At 44.1% G+C, this 27,372-nt stretch overlaps 1 protein-coding gene and 1 long non-coding RNA gene across 6 annotated transcripts in view; one reads left to right on the forward strand and one right to left on the reverse strand.

Moving 5' to 3' along the window:
• The window catches only part of LOC117082758, a 30,982-nt gene extending 28,206 nt beyond the window's left edge, over positions 1–2,776 (reverse strand). The window contains exon 1 of the long non-coding RNA XR_004436763.1: positions 2,683–2,776. This is a non-coding gene — a long non-coding RNA (uncharacterized LOC117082758). The remainder of the gene's footprint in view (positions 1–2,682) is intronic.
• The window catches only part of LRMDA (leucine rich melanocyte differentiation associated), a 1,134,568-nt gene that overhangs the window by 445,835 nt on the left and 661,361 nt on the right, over positions 1–27,372 (forward strand). The gene's annotated exons all lie outside the window — the stretch shown is intronic.

Below are 27,372 nucleotides of genomic sequence, written 5' to 3' on the forward strand. Positions count from 1 at the left end.
ACATGAGACCTAATTGGAGAGCATTGATTGGACTCTTGTGGGAGGACATGAGGCCTAATTAGAGGGCAGTGATTGGACTCTGGTAGTAGGACACATGGCATGAAGAGAAGCAGGGGCAGCTGAGGCTGCAGTCAGCCTGAGGAGCGTCCTGGGGAGCTGGCTAAGGAATTAGAATTCTTCATGGGAGGCAGTGAAGGTTGATTTGCTTATTTTAAGCAGGAAGTGATATACTTAGATTTATGTTTTAGAAATATCACTCCAGGGAGTGACTTAGAACAATAGGCTGGAAGGGAGAAAAGGCTGGAGATGGGGACAGTAGTGGAAGCCAGTGTAGAAATTCAGAAGAGACAGAAAGAGAGAGAGAGAGGCCCTCGCAGGAGCTATCTTAAGGTAGATGCAGGCATAAGAAAAAAATCAAAAGAAAAATATCCCAGTAACAAACACAAAACCCCGACAAACACACAGAGTACGTGGTAGACTTCTGCATAAGAGCTTACAGAGTCCCAGGTCCTAGTCTAGTACTTTATATTCATGGGCCTGATATATAGCTCAAGGATCTGCCTTTTGATAATCTCCCAGGGGCTTCTGGTGCAGGACGCTAGAGCACTTGAAGTTCTCTCTTGGTTCTGACCTTCAGCAAAAGTAACTCCTCCCTTCATGTCCTTTTCTACATGACTTTCCCAAGGGGCCTCATGACATAACAAGATTCAGTAACTAAGATTGAGTGCTTCCTTCGTGTTTGGCATTTTGCAAAGCACTTAGCAAACACCAGCCCTTTTCATGAGTGCCTCAGTGCTTCTCAGACTTTAAAGTGCTTCAGAATCAGCTGTGCCCCACCACTAGGATTTCTCATTCAGGAGGTCTGGGGTGGAGTGTGGAAAATTTGCTTTTCTAACAAGTTCCCAGAAAACTGCTGCTGGCCCACCAGCCACATTTTAGAATCCTTGCTGTCCACCACTCATAGGAGGGGTAGGGATTGTTGTCTGTATTATGGCTCAGGAAACCAGAGACATGGCTAGGATAAGTAATTTTCCCAGAGTGGTAGAGTTACAGCTAGAACCTGTCTGCCTGAATCTCCAGTTCATATTTTTCACCACAGTCTCAGCCTTTCATGCTGCATGACCAGGACTGGTGGAACTCATTCTCTGCTGGGCTTATGTCCCCTTTCCTTAATGAGATAAACTGACTTTGTTACTGCTTTCTTGAAGTCTTCCTGGAATCCTCTGCCATGAGTTGGCCTCGTCTGTGGGCAGTGGAGGTGTCTGCCTTCCAGCATAATATAAGCATCCTCCAAAGCATCTTGCCGAACTGAAATACTTCCCCTACCAGAGCTGACATAGTCTCTCAATTCCCACCAATACAGTTACCCTTTTAGTTAAGGCTCTGTCTCCAGGTTGTTTCTTAGATTGCATGTGAGCTCCTGGGTGGCATGGATCACATTGTAATTGTGTTTGTAGCTCCACACCTAATGCAGTGCTGGACTCATTCTAAATGGGCAGTAAGTTGAGTAGATACATGAGTGAATGAAATATGTTACTTGTAGGGTATAATAATCAGACCTATTAACCTAGTCTGACAGGCAAACTAGCTTAGAGGATAATAGGATGGGTACATTTTGAATACCTGGAGGTAGTTAGTATAAAGATGTGCCACCTTCCTTTGTAAAAGCAAAACTCAGAACCTTCTACAGATAGTGAGACTCTCTTGAAGGGGAGGGGCTGATGGGACTCCGGCCCCAATTTTCCTGTGATCATTGCTGATCACATTGGTCCCAGGGATGAGCTGTTTTCTCACTCTATCCTTAGCACAAATGAAGCAGTCTGGAACCTTTCTCGGGGATGACACAGGGATGTCAAGATGAAATCGGAGGAGTTCCCTTATTCCCCTTGCAGGGTGTGCAACAGGGGCATGGCTCGCTTCTTTGATGCCCTGCTGCTGACACGCTTTGGGGAAGCATGCAGACAGGCAGGTGGTGAAGAGTGTTTTTGGACCCCGACCCCACAGCAGGGTCTAGGGTTGAATGTTTAGAGCTCTTGAAGCCCCAGTGGCGTATGTTACAGTGTATTCTTTCAGTTTTGCTGTCTGCAGGTGCCTTGTGTTAATCAGCTCAATTAGACCCTCTGGCTTAACGCAAGGACAGAGGGGCTTTCTGCATCCCGTGTTCTTGCCCTAGGGTACTGGAAAAATCAGATTACATATGGGCTTGGAGGATGGGTGCAAGGTTTTATTGAGTGGTAGAAGTAGCTCTCAGTGAGGTGGATGGGGAGCCAGAAGTGGAGAATGGAGTGGAAAGGTAGTCTTCCCCTGGGGTAGGGCCACCCAGCAGCCGGACTCTCCTCAGACCACTACTGACTGCCCCTGACTGAATTCTGCGTCATCCCTCCTCAAAGGCCTGGTGGTGTCTGCTGGTGTCTGTTGGTGTCTGTTGGTGTGCTCTTCTGCTCCTTTTGATGTCCAGCTGATTGTGTCTGTGCCTGCTAGGGTCTCGGGTTTTTATGAGCACAGGATTGGGGCATGGTGGGCCGGAGTGGTCTTGGAAAATGCAACATTTGGGTGCAAAAACAGGAGTGCCTGTTCTCACTTAGATCCATGGGTACAAGCCTGAGGTTGAAGCCCTTGCCAAGGACCCCACCCTTCTCTACCCAGCACTTCCCTGTCCCCCTCCTGTATCAAAGAGAGTACCAGGAGTTTAGTCTGGCTGGCTTCCAGGGCCCCAGGTGTTCTCCCACTGACTTGATCAGCCACCTCTCAGAACTTTGGAGACTGTCATCTCTGTCTCAGGTCACCTGGGCCCTTGCTTAGTGGTTCCTGCTTCTATGCAGTGGATTCATTCCTTAATTCACAGCTCCAGGAGCACCCTCCTAGATACTTGGCCCCTTCCAAATTCAGGCCAAAGGAGACATTTCTCTCACTTATCTAGGTCTGCTGTCTTGGGCATTGCTCCTCATCTAGAGACACACCTGTTCCCCAGGTGACTCTGACAGACATAGCCTTACTCTTCCACTGATCTCGCAATCCCCTGCCCACCATCACAATATCCTAATGCAGTAGCGGTGGCAGTCTTGTATCTTGAGTGGTGCAGGGTGGTGGTGGTGTGAGGAGTGGGCTGACATTTTCTCACAAGGGGCAGCGAGGCCCAGAGTGTAAGGACCACAAGAGTGAAGCAGGAGAAGGAACGGACCTCCCAAACACTCAATTGTCTGCTGCAGAATTTTGCTTCCATTAGCCCTGCTTACCTTTGCTCTTAGAAGCTCTCTCTTCCCACCACCAGGTTCCCACCACACAACAAGAGTAGACACTCTTTAATTATCAGCCACCTTGAGCCCCGGGACCTGCATCAGCAGTCTGGCATTAGCAATGGTCATTTACCTCCTCAGATTCTAGATAACATGGTTTGTGCTGATGGAAAATGCCGGCCAGGTCCCTATAGATGTCACTGCTTGTTGTTGTGCTGATGTATACATGCCTATTTCTAGTAGAATATAAGGTCTGGGGGAAGGGAAGAGACTGGGACAAGGCTGAGGGCAAGTGGCCTCTCGTCCTTTGTTGGTAGTTTTCACACCAGGATTTGGGGTTTGGGTTCCTTGGGGTCTTATGAAAAGCCATTGAGGTTGGGAATTTTGCAGGGAGGCGTTTTATTTACCTTTCCCCTGCTTGGTGATTCTCAGCTCTGAATGTACCTTTCTGTATCCACATACCTTGTGTATTTACTTTTTCCATTTCTTGGAATGATGCAAAATGCCTGGGTTATGGCGAACATGGGACTGTATTTTCTATATTTCCTTTACTGAGTATCAGAAGGTTATTTGAACTAACAACTTGTTTGCCATTCATGCTTATAATTTCCTGGTATGATTAGCTTCTCCACATGTGATCTATAAGAGGAAAATAAAATTTCCATGATGTTAGCAATATTCTCTTAAATTTATGCAGTAGGTATAATATTTAAGCTAATTTTATAATGTTTAAAAAAATCATTGCTGTTTGTCAGCCTGATTCCTTTGTTTGCATGTCATCGTGTCCAATGAGTAGTATGTGTTTCTTCCAGTCATTGTTAAAGCCCAATGTATGGAAACAGTGTTTATACCAGCAGCTGTTACAAATCTGGGGCTGTGGATTAATGTCAGTTTCTGAATGTAGAGTGCTTTAGTTAATTCCACCCAAGGACAGATGATATCATCTAGGAAGAAGGAATATATTAGAAACTGTCAGCCAGAAGGTAGTAAAAGGAGGTGATATGTTATAAGGAGTACTAAAAGGTCATTCAAAGAAGAGATATTGCTAATAACTCAATTAAAATTTTCACGCTAACATTTTACAAATTTCTGTGTAAGCCCTAAAACATTTTCAAAGCTAGCTAAATTCATACCATAGATTGGAAAAACAGGGGTCAAATAGGATTCACACAATTCCTTTGTGAGATGAACAAATTGGGATAATCTCCTTTTTCAGGAATTTCTGGCTAGCTAATTCATTGAAACTCCCTTGATAGCTAGGTGAGAGGGCGGGATTTTGTAAGTACACCCTTTCACTGGGGATTTTCTCTATTCTCTGCTGCACTTTGGGGCAGGGCAACCCACTCATTTGGCCCTTGACTCTCCGGAAACCAGTATTTGCTATGTTGATGCATCACTGCAGTTATGCTCTGTATTTTGCATCCTGGAAAAAAGGATCTATGTTCTTCCTGCAAGCCAAGAGGCACAACAGAAAGTGGAGATGAAGGCCGTTAGTGAAGCCTGTACTTGGTGTAGGAGTACTTCCAGACTGTATGATGGGATACGGCCACCATGCTGCACAGTCAGGCAGCCAGGACAGAAAACGTGGGAGTGGCAGGTTCATGAGAGGTCATCTGACCATCTGCCTGCTCTCCTGTTTGGGAGGAATGATCCTTTCTTGAAGATGTCCTTACCTGGAGTCTACCTGGCTTCTCTTAGTAGCTCTTTCTAGTGTTCAGTCACTGTTAAGGTTCACTCGGTTCTTCTCCTGTCCAATGAATATAAGCAGATTTCTCTTCTTGCTATTTTTTCCCATAGTCATGGAGAGGAAGTGGTCAGTATGTTTGGATGCACATACGTACATATTTAACAGTCGCTGTAGCTGCCTCCGGTGTGCTGGTGCTAAAGATTTGATGGTAAGGAAAAGTAAGGTGGCTGCTGCCCTCCTGGAGCTCACCATCTAGCAGAGGTGAAGGTCATTGATTATAAAATCACTGACATAAACAGATGTAAAATCACAACAGGGATAATGAGGCAGGAGAATAAGGTCTGGAGGCAGGGAACCTAATGCTGATTCACACTGACTTCCTAGAACTAAATCAAAAGGAAAACCCCAACTTTCCATGCCTAAGTAACAAAAGGACCAGCGGCAACTCCCTTTGCAAATCCCTGCCCCCCTCCCCCCACTTTTCTGTGTGGCAGATGGAAAATTGAAAGTACCTCTGATTGGTTGCTTTTTGTAACCAATTGGACATTTGCGTAGAGTGTAACTTTGTAACTTCACTTTAGCCTCTGATTGGTTGCTTTCTGCAACCAGTGAGACTGATTGCAGACCCCCACTTCATTTGCATGGGGTGAACACCAAATGGCCAATGGGAAACCTCTAGGAGGAATTTGGACCCCAGAAGATTCTGTAACCAGGGTCCTTGAGCCTCTGCTCATCCCGCTCCCACCCTGTGGAGTGTACTTTCATTTTCAATACATTTCTGCTTTTGTTTGCTTCACTCTTTCCTTACCTTGCTGTGCATTTTGTCCAATTATTTGTCCAAAATTCCAAGAACCTGGACAACTTGCAGTCAAGACCCTCTCCTGGAAACAACAGGGGCTAAAGTTTCAGAAAAAGGACATGGTGCTGTGGTGGGGCCTTGTTTGACCTATGGAGGTGTGGATTTTCCTGATGAAGTGACGACTCACCTGGGAGCTGAAGGGTGCAGAGTTAACTAGAGGAAAAGAGGAGAGGGAAGAGCATCACAGGCAGAGGGAACAGCAAGTGCAAAGTATCTTGACTGGAGGGAGTTTGGTGATTATGAGGAGGAACTGAAAAGAGGCCTGAGTGGGTGTTGAAAGAAGACAGGGACAAAACTGAACCAGGGGAGGCGAGCAGGGTCCGTTCATGGAAGGCCTCACAGGTGGTGGCCAGGAGTTTTGTTTTTTTAAATGTGAAATAATTATGAAGGTTGTATTCACGGCAAGCCAAACTCAAACTTCCTCTTCTCACTGTAATATAATCACAGTTCCTTTCCTCTTCCATTCTGGGAACCTATATTGAAACTTTCAGCTGAGGATTTCAAACTGAATTTCTTTGTTTTCTGAAATTCCTTCTGCAACGGTGTTTGGCATAGAAATGAGAATAGCAGCTATATAGCTAAAATTTTCTAAGGGTATCTCAAGTTGGAGTATCTTAAAAGAGTCAGAAATTGTGACATGCATGAAAAGATAAAAGATATATGTCTTTTCTATGTAGCAGGTACACAGGAGGCACTTAATAAATGCTTGCTGATGAATCAGAGGTGACATCCAGCTCTCAGGAATGCATAACAATATTTTCTCTTTTCCAGCTAGCTGAACGTTGCTAACAGAGGGCCTGGGGAGGAGGGACAGGCATGATCGCATCTGCTCCTCCGTCCTGTGTGCAGGCTTGGCCACCTGATGCCAACTCCACAATGGCACATTTGTCTTATTAAGTGTAAGCTGATTCCTCTCCCCGTTCCAGGGCCCTCCTGATGGTGGCTGTGGAGGACAGGGACATGCGGTGAAAGCCCAGTTATTATGGTCTGTAAAGGGAGGTGGTGGCTGCTGTGGAATGATCAAATGAAGACAAATGCATTGTTAAGTTTTTATGGACCAAGGCCGCACTTTCATTAAGTGTAATTTACATAACATAACTGATGCTCAAGGCCAAACAGTCCTTGTGCCCCAATGACAGTCCTTGACAACCCATGGACAGAGGCCTCGTGCACAATCCCCCAGGTCAGGAAACCTCCTCCTTCTCCTTGCTAGCTCAGCATGCTGGTTGCTCCAGTGCTCTCATTTTGACCTCTCAAGCCAAATGCTGAGGACATCAAAGCTGCCCATTCTACTACCAGTTAGCAGCAAAACCATCGGGCACTCTCTGGGCAGAGTTCAGATGCTATATTCCTTTCTCCTTTCCCACAGGGGTTGGCTTCCTGGTCTGAACCCTCCATAAGCCCTGGCTGGGAATTTTCCTCATAGTGACCTTGTGAGCAGTCCCTGGTTACCCCCAGGGATTGTGCCAAGCAGGCTCTGGGTTAACATCTTGGAGAGTACAGAGTAGGCTGATAAACAGCCTATGCTCAACAGCACACCCAAGAGGTGAGGGTCTCTGATGGCATCCCTGGGGTGCTTAACAGTGGCCTTTGTCTACACCCATCTTCATTACATGTTAATTCCACCAGAGACACTTTGAGGTCAGGCTTTTCACCTTGTATGGCAAAGCAATTATCATTTCCTTTCATTGCAGGGGTGAGTGTTGGTTATCACATGATGAATTTTTGCTGGTAATCAGAACTTTCTGCCCATTGGTCTTCAGGACATACTTTTGTGTTGACATTTACAAGGTATGTGTCAGGCAGAGCCGAGGTACCGAGTGAGGGAATGAAAGGAGGAGGGGGGAGAGGATCATTATATTCAATTTAATGATGACAATTTCCCTACATTTACAACTTCCAGAAGTAAGAGGCAATAGATATGTGTCTTCTGCTTGCATGTACAGTGAAGGAGATGACATGAGGAGATTCTGTTAGTGGGAATGGTGATATATTACCTTAATGATTTCATTGCTTGCCAAATAAAAGAAAAATTCTCCCTGTAGTGCAAAGCCCTGTCCTCATCAAGCTATTCATTGTGAGGCGTTTGTTGTTAAATCGGAGGCATAAGGAGGGATTTTGACCTTCCGTAAGCTGCTTTTGCATTTTTATTTTTTTCTTGGCTAAATTGATGATCTGTTTTATTTTTTTCAGTTTACTAGACATACGTGAACTTTCGTGTATCTAATATTGAAGTTTGTTAATAGATTTGAAGATCTCTTAGATTTTTTTGGCAGGTGAGTGTTGAATTAATGGAATGCTTCACAATAGAGTTCAATGAAAGCTCCCCTCCACTATTATGTTAGTGATTGGAAGGGCAGGTGACGTGTGTGTGTGTGTGTGTGTGTGTGTGTGTGTGTGTGTGTAGGGGAGGGAGTGTTTTCATGTGAACTGTGGATAAATTGAACAAATTTAATTGAGGTTTAAACTGAAGTAGGATCCCATAGTCTAGGTAGAATCCAAGGGGCTATTTTTCTCAGGGCAGGTTGGATAATCTGAATTATGTACAAGAAGGAGTCCAAAGTCTTAGTTGGAGGATGGCACCAAGTGACAAGTCCTGTGATCTAGCGGAAGCAGATGTAGAACTAAGAAGAAGATCAGAAACTAAGATGGCTTGGTGCCAACTAGAATGAGATCATGGATAGAGAGCCTTGTAAGCTAGACCTAGAGACAAGAGGATTAGAGTCTTCTGGATTCCCTTATTATATGAACCTGACAGTGGCTGCTTAAAGAAGCAATGCAGGGCCTGACAGTAACTCCTTGCTTAGCTTCTGCTTACTCTGTGTAGTCTGGTTTTTCTAGTAGGTTATCCAGATTTTCAAAGTGGTAGAGTCAGGTTTGCATGGAGAGAACTTGGGAGCTGAAGGGGACCATTGTGGTCTTGGAAGTCATGAGCATCATTTTCCAGTTCAGAAGACTGAGACCTAGGGAGGACAGCAGTTGGGGAGGCCCAGGGAGAAATCCAGTTGAGGAGGCCCAGGGAGAACTACAGTCCAGGAGGCCTGGGGAGGACAGCAGTTCAGGAGGCCCGGGGAGAACTACAGTCCAGGAGGCCTGGGGAGGACAGCAGTTCAGGACGCCCGGGGAGAACTACAGTCCCAGAGGCCTGGGGAGGACAGCAGTTCAGGAGGCCCGGGGAGAACTACAGTCCAGGAGGCCTGGGGAGGACAGCAGTTCAGGAGGCCCGGGGAGAACTACAGTCCAGGAGGCCTGGGGAGGACAGCAGTTCAGGACGCCCGGGGAGAACTACAGTCCAGGAGGCCTGGGGAGGACAACAGTTCAGGAGGCCCGGGGAGAACTCCAGTTCGGGAGGCCGGGGGAGGACAGCGGGTCGGGAGGTCGGGGGAGGACAACAGTTCGGGAGGCCGGGGGAGGACAGCAGTTCGGGAGGCCGGGGGAGGACAGCAGTTCGGGAGGCTGGGGGAGGACAGCAGTTCGGGAGGCCGGGGGAGGACAGCAGTTCGGGAGCCGGGGGAGGACAGCAGTTCGGGAGGCCGGGGGAGGACAGCAGTTCAGGACGCCGGGGAGAACTACAGTCCAGGAGGCCCGGGGAGGACAACAGTTCAGGAGGCCCGGGGAGAACTCCAGTTCGGGAGGCCGGGGGAGGACAGCGGGTCGGGAGGTCGGGGGAGGACAGCAGTTCGGGAGCCGGGGGAGGACAGCAGTTCGGGAGCCGGGGGAGGACAGCAGTTCGGGAGGCCGGGGGAGGACAGCAGTTCGGGAGGCCGGGGGAGGACAGCAGTTCGGGAGGCCGGGGGAGGACAGCAGTTCGGGAGGCCGGGGGAGGACAGCAGTTCGGGAGGCCGGGGGAGGACAGCAGTTCGGGAGGCCGGGGGAGGACAGCAGTTCGGGAGGCCGGGGGAGGACAGCAGTTCGGGAGGCCGGGGGAGGACAGCAGTTCGGGAGGCCGGGGGAGGACAGCAGGCATATCCAAGGCCTCTCCAGCATTGCTGTGCTTCCTTGCCCTCCGATGCTGCCGCCACATCCTGCTGCTCTCCATTTGTTTGATTGGAGCAGCTCTCCTGAAGCTGGGCTGTTTGCATGCTTGGCAGGTCCCTTCCTGAATGTGCCAGCCAGCTCTGGAGCCCGACCCAGTAACTGTTTCGGATGTGAACCTCATCAAATATATTTCTGCCTACTAGGTGTGTGACTTTGGGCAAGCCACTTCACCTCTCCAGGTCTCAGCTTTTTGTCAGTAAAATGTTGCAAGGTCTCTGTGGACCCTTTCAGCTCAAGCATAGCATGTTCGGTAACTAAGGAGGCCCCGTTAGAAGCTCCTGGTGTAGCTGACCATGTGAATACAGTGAATCTCAGGAATCTATGGAAATTGAAGTGATGGCTTATATTTGGCTCTTCACCTGCCTGAAACATCACGTAGAGGAGTTCTCTAGGCTGCAAGCTCCTTGAGGCCGGGGCCGTGTGTCATTCATTTTTACATCCAAAGTCATCAGACGGTGTGGTGAATTGTGATGTTTAGTAAATTGGGACTGACTGAATATGAAGTATTACAGAATTTCAGATGATAAGACATACTTTAACATAGACATTGCATAAGTGTAATACATGTGCCTAGGACATGCCTCCTCAAAAGTGCTTGCTGAGCTCCATTGCAGCAGAGACCACACCTGTCTTATTTACCACTAGGTCTCAAGTTCCTTGAGCATGACTAGGCATACAGAAGCTGTTTGGTATGTTTGCTGAATAGATGAATGAATAAAGCTATGACATGGAGGAAGCATAGTTGAACTTTCCAAGGTTATTTGGGTTATTTGGTGAGAGAACATAAACCTGGAAAAGAGAAGAAAGTAGGAAACTTGGTGGTAATACACCTAGTTTTGTTTTCCTTCCACCCCTAAGCTGTGGCTGAAATCTCTTATACATAACAGAAAGTGACAACCAGCAGCCCCATCTTCTAGTTGACATTGGTCTGCAGATGGTTTCTAGTGTATGACTAGGTAAGTATGGAAACAGCATATGCATTAGGAAACTTGTACAGAAATTGGACACTGCAGGACACCCAAGCATATGACTGCTGGATTTGTCTTGCTGAACAGCATATGGACTAGTTTGTATATTGCTGAAGTCACATAATGAATTGTACATGGTGTACACTGTACACCAGTCCTGTATGGTAGGACCACAAATAAGTCTATGACATATCAGGGAAAAAATTATCCTGCACCACATAACTAGAAGGGAACTAGGTGAAATCCTTGGTTTTGTAGACTAGCAGTCATATTTTTATTACGCTATTGATGATCTTGTTTGTCATATAAAGCTATTTCTGACTCATGATAATCACATATTTTCTGTGTTGTTGATTTGAGAAGGACTGAACTAGCTACACCCCTTCAGTCAACCAAGTTGAGTTATAATCTGTGTGACAGTGTTTTTCTCTATTTAAAACTAGCTAGTCTTGCATGGTTATTTAACTCACTCCTTTGGCCTCATTAGTATTATCCTATAATCAAATAAGCTAATTAAGCTGTTTCCTATCCACTGATCAGAGAATATTAAAGCTTGGAAGGTGACTCTAGCCATCCTGTGCTCCAACTCCTTCATTTTTCAGAGCCAGTTAAGGCTAAGAGAGGTTAAGTAAAGTGTCTCAGGTCACACAGTTATTTATAAAAGAGTTGGGACTAAATCATCAGGGCCCTTCACTCCTAGGTTATTGTGCTTTTCTACTTTTTCCTGAAGTTTAATAAAATTCTTTCAGATTTTATAACATCTGAGGTATGTCTCTGTTGTGGTAAGTTCTGGACCGCTATTTGATAGATGACCTAGAATGGACAGATTTTGCTTGCCAAATAATTGTAAGTGGTTCTTCCTTTAAGAAAACTTGGTATCTGAAATTATGAACACAGGGAACAGAAGAGATGATTTTATATATAAGTATACATACATGTATACATAAATGTAATATTTATATATAAATATATAAATAATTTATATAAATAATAGCAAAGTAATATATGTTTATGAATGAATTTATAGAAAAATACTGGCTTTGGAGAGAGGTGGTGATGGCTATTCCTTATAGTTCAGTCTCAAAATGAGGATAAAACTTTACATAAAATTATGTATTAATGGGAAAATAGGATGCAACTTAAAATATATTGCTACATGCACATTTTTAGAAATGTATCTATAGATGAAAATGATACTCTTCTATGGATTAAAATAGGGAGTGTTGATGGAGGCCTGAGTGGGTGAATTTGTTTCCCCCAAACATCATCCCTGTCTTAGCAGGCTTCATTGTGGTCTAACTGAGGTGTTGGCAAACTTTGACTTATAGGCCAAATCCTGCTGCTGCCTTTTTGTTTTGTAAATAAAGTTTTATTGGAACACAGCTGCACCCATTTATATACTGTCATCTGTAGCTGTCTTTGAGCTGCAACTTCAGATTTGTGTCCTTGTGACATATGCTTTATGACCTGCAAAGTCTAAATGTTTACTATCTGGCCCTTTACAGAAAAAACTTGGTGACCTCTGGTCTAGATGCATATCTGGTTCATATCACTGATTCTACTACCATCAGGCAGGGGGGGTCTTCATTTGGAATGTCACCTAGCTGAGTTCTGATAGGGAAGGAAGAAAATGAACTTTAATCACCTTGCTCAGAAGCCTGTTTTAAAATCCAGTCACCAGCTGCCTGTTTTTAGTCTACCTATGACCCCCTGGAGATCCTGAGAGAATGAAATTAACCGCCTCTGGAACAAACATTCGATCTTTTTATTTTTTCCACTTTCTTAAGAGAGTAATAAATATAGTCAACGACTCTGGATTCTATTACTATGTAAGAGCTCTTTAAAAACATCTAACCATCTGCTTAATGGCCAGTAATACGTTTCTAATGGTCACTCTTGATAAGACACTTTTAGTTCACTCCTGTAATCATTGTCCAACAGCCAAGAGGCTCCTGAAGAATATGACCAAAGGCCAGCCCCAGCCCCAGCCCTAGCCCTGTAGCTGCAGAGGCCTGGCGACAGTACTGGAGAAAAAAAGAGAGACTTCTGAGAGCTACATGTGGAAACTCTTTTCTTTTTCATGACGCTCTCCGTGTATGAGGAGTTCGTGATCCACAGTGGTGGATCTGAAAACCTCGATTTTTTTGGCATTTACATGCTCAGGTACAGTTGCAACTAGGGGTCAGTTTAATTAATATCTATCCTGTCCTCTCAGATGACATACACTGAACTGTTGTCACTAGAAGCTCCACATCCCTGGTCTGGGCCCAGCAGCTGGTGACAGCTTGGCAAATTATGAGTTTCCTAGCTTAAAACAGACTAAATTGCAGACAAAACAAGCCATCAGCTGAGTAAATACTGTATATCTGTTTAGCTTCTGTAAGAAGAAGGAGATTAGCACGAATGTTTAGTGTTCATAATTACTAGTAGGAGGCAAATAGTAGGCTCGGGCTGACTGGAGATTATTTCATTATGTCCAATTAACACCCACTTGATTATTCTTAATTACTTCTGCTTGATGACAGAGGAGTAAAGATGTCATACTTCAAATGTACAAATAATATCTGGGTCATCAACATACATGTATTTGTAATATAATATCCTGCTCATTTTGGGATGGCTAATATGGTCTTAGCAGAGGGATGGAAAATGAAATGACAAGATTTTCATAATTACTAAGGGGGTCTTAGACAAGATGCCAAAAGTAGGTATTAGGATAAAAATGGGCCTTTTGTAGCAATCTGGTTTAGACATGTTTCCTTTTTATTTATTTATTTATTTATTTTTATTATACTTTAAGTTCTAGGGTACATGTGCATAACGTGCAGGTTTGTTACATATGTATACTTGGGCCATGTTGGTGTGCTGCACCCATCAACTCGTCAGCACCCATCAATTCATCATTTTTATCATGTATAACTCCCCAATGCAATCCCTCCCCCCTCCCCCCTCCCCATGATAGGCCCCAGTGTGTGATGTTCCCCTTCCCGAGTCCAGGTGATCTCCTTGTTCAGTTCCCACCTATGAGTGAGAACATGTGGTGTTTGGTTTTCTGTTCTTGTGATAGTTTGCTAAGAATGATGGTTTCCAGCTGCATCCATGTCCCTACAAAGGACGCAAACTCATCCTTTTTGATGGCTGCATAGTATTCCATGGTGTATATGTGCCACATTTTCTTAATCCAGTCTGTCACAGATGGACATTTGGGTTGATTCCAAGTCTTTGCTATTGTGAATAGTGCCACAATAAACATACGTGTGCATGTGTCTTTGTAGTAGAATAATTTATAATCCTTTGGGTATATACCCAGTAGTGCGATGGCTGGGTCATATGGTACATCTAGTTCTAGATCCTTGAGGAATTGCCATACTGTTTTCCACAATGGTTGAACTAGTTTACAATCCCACCAACAGTGTAAAAGTGTTCCTATTTCTCCACATCCTCTCCAACACCTGTTGTTTCCTGACTTTTTAATGATTGCCATTCTAACTGGTGTGAGATGGTATCTCATTGTGGTTTTGATTTGCATTTCTCTGATGGCGAGTGATGATGAGCATTTTTTCATGTGTCTGTTGGCTGTTTGAATGTCTTCTTTTGAGAAATGTCTGTTCATATCCTTTGCCCACTTTTTGATGGGGTTGTTTGTTTTTTACTTGTATATTTGTTTGAGTTATTTGTAGATTCTGGATATTAGCCCTTTGTCAGATGAGTAGATTGCAAAAATTTTCTCCCATTCTGTAGGTTGCCTGTTCACTCTGATGGTAGTTTCTTTTGCTGTGCAGAAGCTCTTTAGTCTAATCAGATCCCATTTGTCAATTTTGGCTTTTGCTGCCATTGCTTTTGGTGTTTTAGACATGAAGTCCTTGCCCATGCCTATGTCCTGAATGGTACTACCTAGATTTTCTTCTAGGGTTTTTATGGTATTAGGTCTAACATTTAAGTCTCTAATCCATCTTGAATTAATTTTCGTATAAGGGGTAAGGAAAGGATCCAGTTTCAGCTTTCTACTTATGGCTAGCCAATTTTCCCAGCACCATTTATTAAATAGGGAATCCTTTCCCCATTTCTTGTTTCTCTCAGGTTTGTCAAAGATCAGATGTCTGTAGATGTGTGGTATTATTTCTGAGGACTCTGTTCTGTTCCATTGGTCTATATCTCTGTTTTGGTACCAGTACCATGCTGTTTTGGTTACTGTAGCCTTGTAGTATAGTTTGAAGTCAGGTAGCGTGACGCCTCCAGCTTTGTCCTTTTGACTTAGGATTGTCTTGGCAATGCGGGCTCTTTTTTGGTTCCATATGAACTTTAAAGCCGTTTTTTCCAATTCTGTGAAGAAACTCATTGGTAGCTTGATGGGGATGGCATTGAATCTATAAATAACCTTGGGCAGTATGGCCATTTTCACGATATTGATTCTTCCTATCCATGAGCATGGTATGTTCTTCCATTTGTTTGTGTCCTCTTTGATTTCACTGAGCAGTGGTTTGTAGTTCTCCTTGAAGAGGTCCTTTACATCCCTTGTAAGTTGGATTCCTAGGTATTTGATTCTCTTTGAAGCAATTGTGAATGGAAGTTCATTCATGATTTGGCTCTCTGTTTGTCTGTTACTGGTGTATAAGAATGCTTGTGATTTTTGCACATTAATTTTGTATCCTGAGACTTTGCTGAAGTTGCTTATCAGCTTAAGGAGATTTTGGGCTGAGACGATGGGGTTTTCTAAATATACAATCATGTCATCTGCAAACAGGGACAATTTGACTTCTTCTTTTCCTAACTGAATACCCTTGATTTCTTTCTCTTGCCTGATTGCCCTAGCCAGAACTTCCAACACTATGTTGAATAGGAGTGGTGAGAGAGGGCATCCCTGTCTTGTGCCAGTTTTCAAAGGGAATTTTTCCAGTTTTTGCCCATTCACTATGATATTAGCTGTGGGTTTGTCATAAATAGCTCTTATTATTTTGAGGTATGTTCCATCAATACCGAATCTATTGAGCGTTTTTAGCATGAAGGGCTGTTGAATTTTGTCAAAAGCCTTTTCTGCATCTATTGAGATAATCATGTGGTTCTTGTCTTTGGTTCTGTTTATATGCTGGATTACGTTTATTGATTTGCGAATGTTGAACCAGCCTTGCATCCCAGGGATGAAGTCCACTTGATCATGGTGGATAAGCTTTTTGATGTGCGGCTGAATCCTGTTTGCCAGTATTTTATTGAGGATTTTTGCATCGATGTTCATCAGGGATATTGGTCTAAAATTCTCTTTTTTTGTTGTGTCTCTGCCAGGCTTTGGTATCAGGATGATGTTGGCCTCATAAAATGAGTTAGGGAGGATTCCCTCTTTTTCTATTGATTGGAATAGTTTCCGAAGGAATGGTACCAGCTCCTCCTTGTACCTCTGGTAGAATTCAGCTGTGAATCCATCTGGTCCTGGACTTTTTTTGGTTGGTAGGCTATTAATTATTGCCTCAATTTCAGAGCCTGCTATTGGTCTATTCAGGGATTCAACTTCTTCCTGGTTCAGTCTTGGAAGAGTGTAAGTGTCCAGGAAATTATCCATTTCTTCTAGATTTTCTAGTTGATTTGCATAGAGGTGTTTATAGTATTCTCTGATGGTAGTTTGTATTTCTGCGGGGTCCGTGGTGATATCCCCTTTATCATTTTTATTGCATCTATTTGATTCCTCTCTCTTTTCTTCTTTATTAGTCTAGCTAGCAGTCTGTCAATTTTGTTGATCTTTTCAAAAAACAACTCCTGGATTCATTGATTTTTTGGAGGGTTTTTTGTGTCTCTATCTCCTTCAGTTCTGCTCTGATCTTAGTTATTTCTTGCCTTCTGCTAGCTTTTGAATGTGTTTGCTCTTGCCTCTCTAGTTCTTTTAATTGTGATGTTAGAGTGTCAATTTTAGATCTTTCCTGCTTTCTCTTGTGGGCATTTAGTGCTATAAATTTCCCTCTACACACTGCTTTAAATGTGTCCCAGAGATTCTGGTATGTTGTGTCTTTGTTCTCATTGGTTTCAAACAACATGTTTATTTCTGCTTTCATTTCGTTATGTACCCAGTAGTCATTCAGGAGCAGGTTGTTCAGTTTCCATGTAGTTGAGCGTTTTTGATTGAGTTTCTTAGTCCTGAGTTCTAGTTTGATTGCACTGTGGTGTGAGAGACAGTCTGTTATAATTTCTGTTCTTTTACATTTGCTGAGGTGTGCTTTACTTCCAATTATGTGGTCAATTTTTTGCAATGGCTGGTACCGGTTGCTCCTTTCCATGTTTAGGGCTTCCTTCAGGGTCTCTTGTAAGGCAGGCCTGGTGGTGACAAAATCTCTAAGCATTTGCTTATCTGTGAAGGATTGTATTTCTCCTTCACTGATGAAACTTAGTTTGGCTGGATATGAAATTCTGGGTTTAAAATTCTTTTCTTTAAGAATGTTGAATATTGGCCCCCACTCTCTTCTGGCTTGTAGAGTTTCTGCCGAGAGGTCTGCTGTTAGTCTGATGGGCTTCCCTTTGTGGGTAACCCAACCTTTCTCTCTGGCTGCCCTTAAGATTTTTTCCTTCATTTCAACTTTGGTGAATCTGGCAATTATGTGTCTTGGAGTTGCTCTTCTCGAGGAGTATCTTTGTGGTGTTCTCTGTATTTCCTGAATTTGAATGTTGGCCTGCCCTACTAGGTTGGGGAGTTTTCCTGGATGATATCCTGAAGACTGTTTTCCAACTTGGTTCCATTTTCCCCCACTTTCAGGCACCCCAATCAGACGTAGATTTGGTCTTTGTACATAATCCCATACTTCTTGCAGGCTTTGTTCATTTTTTTCTTCTTTTTTCTTTTGGTTTCTCTTCTTGCTTTATTTCATTCATTTGATCCTCAATCGCTGATACTCTTTCTTCCAGTTGATCGAGTCGGTTACTGAAGCTTGTGCATTTGTCACGTATTTCTCGTGTCATGGTTTTCATCTCTGTCATTTCATTTATGACCTTCTCTGCATTAATTAGTCTAGCTGTCAATTCTTCCACTCTTTTTTCAAGATTTTTAGTTTCTTTGCGCTGGGTACGTAATTCCTCCTTTAGCTCTGAGAAGTTTGATGGGCTGAAGCCTTCTTCTCTCATCTCGTCAAAGTCATTCTCTGACCAGCTTTGATCCGTTGCTGGCGATGGGCTGCGCTCCTTTGCAGGGGGAGATGCGCTCTTATTTTTTGAATTTCCAGCTTTTCTGCCCTGCTTTTTCCCCATCTTTGTGGTTTTATCTGTCTCTGGTCTTTGATGATGGTGACATACTGATGGGGTTTTGGTATAGGTGTCCTTCCTGTTTGATAGTTTTCCTTCTGACAGTCAGGACCCTCAGCTGTAGGTCTGTTGGAGATTGCTTGAGGTCCACTCCAGACCCTGTTTGCCTGGGTATCAGCAGCAGAGGTTGCAGAAGATAGAATATTGCTGAACAGCGAGTGTACCTGTCTGATTCTTACTTTGGAAGCTTCCTCTCAGGGGTGTACCCCACCCTGTGAGGTGTGGGGTGTCAGACTGCCCCTAGTGGGGGATGTCTCCCAGTTAGGCTACTCAGGGGTCAGGGACCCACTTGAGCAGGCAGTCTGTCCGTTCTCAGATCTCAGCTTCCGTGTTGGGAGATCCACTGCTGTCTTCAACGCTGTCAGACAGAGTCGTTTGTGTCTGCAGAGGTTCTGCTGCTTTTTTGTTGTTTTTCAGCTGTGCCCTGTCCCCAGAGGTGGAGTCTACAGAGACAGGCAGGTTTCCTTGAGCTGCTGTGAGCTCCACCCAGTTCGAGCTTCCCAGGGGCTTTGTTTACCTACTTAAGCCTCAGCAATGGCGGGCGTCCCTCCCCCAGCCTCGCTGCTGACTTGCTGTTAGATCGCAGACTGCTGTGTTAGCAATGAGGGAGGCTCTGTGGGCGTGGGACCCTCCTGGCCAGGTGTGGGATATATTCTCCTGGTGTGCCCGTTTGCTTAAAGCGCAGTATTGGGGTGGGAGTTACCCGATTTTCCAGGTGTTGTGTGTCTCAGTTCCCCTGGCTAGGAAAAGGGATTCCCTTCCCCCTTGTGCTTCCCAGGTGAGGCAATGCCTCGCCCTGCTTCAGCTCTCGCTGGTCGGGCTGCAGCAGCTGACCAGCACCGATCATCTGGCACTCCCCAGTGAGATGACCCCAGTACCTTAGTTGAAAATGCAGAAATCACCGGTCTTCTGTGTCGCTCGCGCTGGGAGTTGCAGACTGGAGCTGTTCCTATTCGGCCATCTTTGACATGTTTTCTTTAAAAATGCCTTATTACCTTTTTGTGTAAGAATTTCTTTTTTCCTCTGTCCATTGACTATGGTACAAAGATATAAATGGAAATAGCCAAGTGCAAACTTTCCAGAAAAGAGTGAACTATATGTGTATGTGTGTGTGTGTGTGTGTATACATGTATGTCAAGTGGTATGAATGGAAATCCTTGCTCCAAGGGTGTTTGTGGAGTTTTGAGAAACTGAGACAAAATCAGCTTGTGTGCGAGATTCTTAATGACCTGCCTAGTAAAGAATATGAAATGTTAGCAAGTGATGTAATCTCCCAAGCATGTACAAAGGATAAATGCAGTGAGCCAGATTTTTAGGTTCAAACCTGAAATTAGAACCACGTTTAGGAACACTAGAAATCATCTTTCCTTTCACAAGGAAAAATGTGAACAGGTCCTTTCCCTTCAGCTATTGTCTTGAGTTGGAAGGAGCTGCTGATAGAGCATAGCCTTGCTTTTTGGAGTAGAGATTATTAGAGTCTCAGGTTTCCCCTCCTTGCTTTCTTCTGGTGTTCGGGGTATTGCACTGTCAGTGACATTGCAATGGATTATTATATTTTTTTCCAGGATCAAACTTAGGTATTAAATCATGCTTAGATAAAGAGGGAGGTAACTGTGAGCAGCAAGAATGGTGAGATTGGGCGATTGTGCCAGCACATGCCTAGAACTGACAGCTTACTAAAGATCAGAGCTGAACTTGGAGAGGTGGCGTGTGGGTACCAAACAAATCCAGTTGCAGCTCTTGAAGTCACTCAGCAGTTAGTTATTGAGAACTTGCTTGTGCTGAGCATCAAACCAGGCACATGATGGAGGTGGAATAGGCCACGCCCTCCCCAGCTGGGGAGACAAGACCATTCTATGATATGGTTATGTTTAATTAATTGCTAAATTGCATGGTTCAAGTTAAGGGCTATAGAGGTTTGGCCAAGAGGGCTGGGCTGATCAAAGAGTAGGACTCCAAGACTGGGACCTGAAGGGTAGGTGGACTTTAGCTAGTTGAAAGATGTTCTGGCCATTGGTGCTGTAAAGGATGGTGGAATAAAAGCCTGTTCAATGTAAGCAGAAACATGGCCCCCTTATTCTCTGATGCAACCCAGCCCAGGCCCAAGGACTGGCGACCTCAGTAGACCTCACTGTAAGCAAATGCAAAGCTCACATCTTGAGATGGAAGAGACATTGCAAAAGGAGAGGGCCCCAAGGAGATGGTGTTAATGAGGATTCCCTGATATCTATTTCCATTATGAGGGAAGAGACATTGGACAATCTGTCAAAGTCAAAAATTCATAAGTATATTTAAAGATTAAAGCCTGAAATGGAATATCTTAGGCAGTCATTTGAATTCTCTCTCTATATATGTGGTGGCTGATATTTAAAAGGCATACAAAACATTAAAAAATTACTTTGGGAATAGCATACCCTTCCCTGGATAATAAAGAAGTAATATCAGGGAATAGGGCAGTGTCAGGATGTAATCAGTTCCCACCTGACAAATGATGGCCAGGGCCAGGGTTACTCATCTTTGCTGGTGATATGAGAAGCCGATGCCAGGGTTCTCGGAGTTGGACAGGAGGGGTTGTTTGGCAGGTGGTGTGAGGGTCCTGAAGTTGGCTGGATCTTGGTGGTTTTGTTCATTTGTGGGTGTGTATATGTGTGGTGGTCATGATGATAGTGAGGAGGACCTGCATCATGCTTTACAGAATGCAACAAGATTGACTTGGTGCACAGAAGTAGAAGCTTGGATGCCAGCTGGCCATGGTATAGAGCTAGTGTAGTGTTGTGTCATGTCATGCTGTGTCATGTTGCATTGTGGCATGCTTGGCCCACCTGAGAAAACTGCCAAGAAGCCTAGGGCTGGGCGTGGTGGCTCATGCCTGTAATCCCAGCACTTTGGGAGGCTGAGATGGGCAGATTACTTGAGATCAGGAGTTAAAGACCAGCCTAACCAACATGGTGAAACCCATCTGTACTAAAAATACGAAAATTAGCTGACTCTGGTGGCATGTGCCTGTAATCCCAGCTACTCAGGAGGCTGAGTCAGGAGAATTGCCTTGAACTGGGGAGGTGGAGGTTGCAGTGATGCAGTGAGCCAAGATCACACTACCACACTCCAGCCTGGGTGACAGAGCTAGACTCAGTCTCAAAAGAAAAAAAAAAAAGGAAGGAAGGAAGGAAGGAAGGAAAGAAGTTAGTTTCCTGGCCATATTGTGTTGTGTAGCATGGTGGCTGGCACACCTGAGAAAACTGCCAGGAAGCTGTTGAGAGGTTCCTGCCCTTCCCTGTAGGAAACAAGAATGGATTTGGCTTACTTACTGCAGACATGTGTCTTATAGCCCCTTGCTACCACAAGTGTAGTCCATAGACCTGCAGCATTGGCATTTTCTAGGGGTTTGGTAGAAATTCTGATTGTTGGGTCCCAGTCCTGCTGAATCAGAATCAGCATTTTGAGAGGAGACCTGGGGGAGGAGAGCGGAGGAGCCATCTTGATGCCTGTGGAGGTAACAGCACACACAAAGCCTTGAGGCAGAAGCTTGCTGGTGACTTTGCAATACGGTGAGAAGGTCATTGTGGTGAGATGGGGAAGCAAGGTGCTACTTCAAAGGTTGGGTCGTGGGTGGCCTCAAAGGCTCTGGGCAGGACTTTGGGTTTTATTCTGTATGAGAGGGGAAGACATTGAAAGGCTTTGACATAATTTGACTTGAGTTTAAACTCCTACTGATCACTCTGGTTGGTGGATCAGAGCGTGGTTGCCATGTGGGTGGTGGGACATGGTCACATTCTGGATGTTTTAGAAGAAAGATTGAAAGGATTGGCTGTCTAGAAATACCATGTGAGAGACAGAGATGAACAACAGGAAGAGTGGAGGTACCATTTACTGGCAAGGAGGGGCAGATTTGGGGCTGAGAATTAGGTTCTGGATGTGTTAAACTGGAGATGCTTGTCAGCCATCCAAATGGAGACGTCAAGAAGGTAACTGAATTGGGAGGACTCCTGTCGGGAGGGATCAGGACTGGAGCTAGAAACTTGGGAGTTTCTGTCAGTATGTAGGTGATATTTAAAGTCATGAGGCTGAATGAGATCACTTTATTCCGCACCAGATACATGTAGGGAATTAGTGTGACAGTGATGATCAATGGGTTTTGGTGATCATGGTGGTACTGCTGGAACTTAATCAGCTCTAATGTCCTCTGATTCCATATAGTGCACTTGCTCGTTATATTCTCTGTCTATTCTCATTTTGAATGTATTTTAATATTCATCAATTGCAGCAAAAGGAAGAAAAATATGTTATTAACTGAACCCTTTGGCTTCTGCCTGTCTCTGCCAACTCCAGTGCACAGTAGGGAAACCCGGACTCCGCACTGGCTGGGATGTCCCTGTCACCTTGAATTGGCTCTGCCCAGGGAGCTCTGGGTGGCAGGGCCTTGAAATCCTGGCCTATTGCAGCACAAAGCAGGATGGATGAGATATTCCAACTCATTACTTACAGGTGTTCTTTAAGGGAGCGCTTAGGAAGTTTTACTCAATTTAACTTAAGACATAAGTAATACCATTCCCAATTCAGGGCAATGGCTTAGAACCTGACTCAATGTCCTTTTTACTAAGTAATTATCCAGATTTCCTTGCTAAATGTTATTTTATGTATTATGTTTAATAGCCTCTTTCTTTTGGCTATGGAAGGATGGTAATAGCAGCCGATAATGTATCACATACTCATCTCAAAGTTCTGCCTCTGGCACCTGTGGCTGGAGTAGAGGGAAGCTTGTGGTCAGGCCTCAGACCAATTCCATGGCCCTACTCACTGGTCCCGGGTTGGTTTGCTTCTCAGGGGCCTAAGGAATCACAGATGACTTTTTAACGTTTAAAACATTGCTCATTTTTAAAGATTTGGGTAAGCCTATGGAGCTCATCTGACTGGCCAAACTGCTCCTTTGCCTCAATTCAGAGCCCCCTTGGGAGAACGGTGGGTAATGGAGAGCATTAGTAGAGAGGAGCCGAGCAGCACAGACTTTTGGGCAATGGATAGATGTCATCAATGCCTGATAAAAATTAAGCCACCACTGCATCTCAAGATAGCCAATTCCTTTTAGTACCCCGAGGCTGGCTCTCAGTAAAGGTCCACTGGGTTGGACTCGTGTGATGGGAATTCGGTTCCTGTGTTGTTTGTGTAATGTGTGTTTGATAGTAAGCACGTTGGCTTCTTGGTGGCAACCTAGTGATGCAAACAGTCTTCCGGTAGCCGCTGGACACCTGCTGTTTGCCAGTTAACCCCCGAGAGAGTTACTGAGGGCTCAGTGGGTGCTAGGCATGTAGATGACACCAAAATATTTGTCGTTGATCTCCATCTGCTCTGAAATTATGTTCTCCAGAGAGTCAAGGCTAAAATCCACATCAAAATACGTATGAAAACCTAAGAGAGCAGGGAATGACATTGGTCATTGTATTTATAAACAGGTTAGACATATTTCCTGCCCTCAGAGACTTTCCAGTCTAGAAGGGAAGCAGAGTATATTTGAATGAAATGCCAAATAGCAGAATAATGCTTAGTATTAGTTTGAAAGCAGAAGTGGCAGAGCTTCCAGGAATCCTGAAGATGTATAAACCTTTGGCTGCATCTTGGAATCACCTGGTGAACTGTTGAAAACTGAGATGCCTGTTCCCAGCCCCAGACTCACTGGGCATCTGTGTGTTGAAAAGTTCCCTGGGCTGGGCATGGTGGCTCACACCTGTAATCCCAGCACTTTGGGAGGCCAAAGTGGGTGGATCACAAGGTCAGGAGTTCAAGACCAGCCTGGACAAGATGGGGAAACCCCATCTCTACTAAAAATACAAAAATTAGCTGGGCATGGTGGCATGTGCCTGTAATCCCTCCTGAGGCAGAGAGTTGCTTGAACCTGGAAGGTGGAGGTTGCAGTGAGCCAAGATCACGCCACTGCACTCCAGCCTGGGCGACATACTGACTCTGTCTAACAAAAAGAAAGAAAGAAAGAGAGAGAGAGAGAGAAGGAGGGAGGGAGGAGGGAGGGAGGGAGGAAGGAAGGAAGGAAGGAAGGAAGGAAGGAGGAAGGAAAAGTTCTTTGGGTGATTCTTTGTTTTTTTTTCTTTTTAGAACCTGATAATGCTTGCTTTTTTAATTTTATTTTTTATTTTTCCATAAGTTATTGGAGGTGCAGGTGGTATTTGGTTATATGAGTCAGTTCTTTAGTGGTGATTTGTGAGATTTTGGTGCACCCATCACCCAAGCAGTATACAGTGAACCCTATTTGTAGTCTTTTATCCCTCGTCCCCCTCCCACCCTTCCCCCCAAGTCCCCAAAGTCCATTATATCATTCTTGTGCCTTTGTGTCCTCATAGCTTAGCTCCCACATAACAGTGAGAACATAAGATGTCTGGTTTTCAATTCCTGAGTTACTTCACTTAGAATGATAGTCTCCAATCTCGTCCAGGTTGCTGCAAATGCTGTTAATTCATTCCTTTTTATGGATGAATTATATGTATATGTATGAATTGCACTGTATACATATACCACAGTTTCTTTATTCACTTGTTGATTGATGGGCATTTGGGTTGGTTCCACGATTTTGCAATTGCTAATTGTGCTGCTATAAACATGCGTGTGCAAGTATCTTTTTCGTATAATGACTTCTTTTTCTCTAGGTAGACAGCCAGTAGTGGGAGAACTAAAAGTAGATCTACCCCAGGTGATTCTGATACATAATGAAGCTCAAGCACCACTGCTTTGGAAGGATAGTTGGGGTGTGGATGCGTGTCTGGAGACAGGCATTGCAGTCTGGCATGAGAGAGATGTGAGAATGCTGTAAGATGGGAAGCGCTGTAAGATGGGGAGCACGCAAGACTCCTTGGCACAGTGCCCCTCTACTGACTACACACCAGCGACAACCAGGAGAGCTAAGCGTTTCAGAGGCAAGAGGCAATGAAGAGGAGAAAACCACAATTAAAAGAAAAAACAACTTTTAGATCATCAGTAAACAACTGAGTGTGCTAAGTACTATTCTAAGTGTTTTGTACTTACATAATCATCATCATCAACCCACAAGTTAGGTAATACTGTTTTCCTTACTTTCAGATGAGAAACTGGTGAAGTAAATTACCCCAAATCATGTGGTTTCCTGGCCTGGCGGGTAGGATTTGTTTGGATGAAAAGTGGAAATCCAGTGGGAAAGGGACAGCTTTCAGAAGAACCTGAAGTCCTGGAGAAGAGATTGAATTTTATCCTGAAAGCCACAGGGAAATCCTGTGGTTACCACCTTCCTTTATGTGACCTTACTCTCAACAGTGAGTGTTTGGACCTTATTCATTGGATGATAGGCAGCTTTTGAGCCAACAAGCAACGTGGGGAAAGTGATGTTTGAAGGTGACTCTGTCAGATGCTGTGTAGATTCAAGTGGAGGGAACCTAGAAACAGATTAGCTAAAACTAAAACTGTTTCCTAAAACACCACAAACAACAAAAGCAAATATTGATTGAGCCCTCACTATGTGCCAGGTGCTGCCCTTTACATCTGTCATCTTCACACAAACCCTGTGAAGTACATACGCATCGTATACCCATTTTACAGGTTAGGAAACCAAGGTACAGAGAGCTAACTTCCTGAAGGTCACACAGCTGGCTAGTGTCCAGGTCAGGATTCAAATCGGATTGCTTGATTCCAGAATCTGGGTTATTGCCTACTATGTTATAGGCTCTTATAACTCTTAGGACTTTGGCAGTGATAAGTGGAAGTGGAAATAGAGATACATGACATAAAGAGTAAACGTCGGGTATTACATGATGCTGGAATAGTATGAGCATGCTTAGGAAATCCTCAGCAGGGAAGAGTTCCTTGCACAAAGAAATTCAGTAGAGTTTAGAACAGCATGTGAAGGAAGGCAGAAGGCCTTTCTGAAATAAGCAGGTTTATGTTTAGAACATGGAAGAAGAGATAGCATAGGAAATTGCCATTCTGATGGCCCTGCATGGACTCTGCTAAAAACCATGGAGGTTGTCTGAGAAATGAGTATGGTGAAATGAGTAGATTTGTTGGTTTTGGAGTCAGACAGATGTGGGTGTGGGTTCCAGTCCTTTCCTTCCTAACCTGTGACCTTGGGCAGTTTGCATAATCTCTGCATTTCAGTTTTCCCATGTGTATATTGAGGATAATAGAAGCATCATCCTTATTAAGATATTGTAAAGATTGAGTTAATGTATGGAAAGGAGTTGAAAAAATATATGACATACTCCGTCAATACCAGTTATTACTGTTATGCTTCTTGTTATTATAGCATTCACGGGTGTTAAAATAGAATAATGAGATCTCTATTTTGGAGAGAGTACTTTGGTGTTAATGGGTGCAACACAAACTCAAGAGCTGCTAGGTTTCCAATTCTGGCTACACCTGCTAGCTATATGATTTAGGGTAATTTACTGAACGAATTTCTCATCTGAAAGCGAGGAAAACAGTATTACCTAACTTGTGAGTTGATGATGATGATTATATAAGTATAAAGCATTTAGAATAGCACTTAGCACACTCAGTTGTTTATTGGTGATATAAAAGTTGTTGTTTTTTCTTTTAATTGTGGTTTTCTCCTCTTCATTGCCTCTTGCCTCTGAAACATTTAGACCTCTGGTTGTCTCTGGTGTGTCATAGGGGCCTGTGGCCTGTGGTGTTCTCCTTGCTGAATCCTATTTAACTGTTGAGAATGTACCTGGGTAAGTAGTCATTGCTGCCTTGAAACATAGATTCATGAGCAAAGTAACTATGAAGCTTTGATGTGATATGTGGGTGATGATCACACATAAAGGGCACAGCACATTGGTGACAAGAATTTTGCTGGGCTGTGAATTTCTGACATTAGCTTCCTCATTGAATATTTATCTGACCCTCTTCTCTCTTGCTTGGGACCTGTACTGAGGCATGAACCTTGCTCCACAAGGGGCTGAGAGATAACAGTGCTAACTATGGAAGCATGCATTTGTGTGTGTGTGTGTGTATGAGAATATTAGTAGCCTAAAGGGAGATCTCATGCTGCTTTGCTTTGTTTCATTTTTTTGGTTGTAAAGTTGAATAAAAGGCACTTAGTCCAAAACTTTAAAAAATTGCTACTGGGCAAAGTAATTTTGTGTCAGGCTTCTGTTCAGGGCAGATTTACACAGGTTATAAATCTCTGAAATTAAGGTCTTACCGTAGAAAAGCTGAAATGTATTCAACATTAGCAGACACCCAGCCCTGTTCTGAACCAGTGGCCGTTCTTCCGCCATGTATAATAGGAATATCTATCTATGTGTTTGGGGGCAATAATAAGTTTAA

The sequence above is a fragment of the Trachypithecus francoisi genome, unplaced genomic scaffold (assembly GCF_009764315.1).
Source record: "Trachypithecus francoisi isolate TF-2019V2 unplaced genomic scaffold, Tfra_2.0 Lachesis_group9, whole genome shotgun sequence".
Lineage (NCBI taxonomy): Eukaryota > Metazoa > Chordata > Mammalia > Primates > Cercopithecidae > Trachypithecus > Trachypithecus francoisi.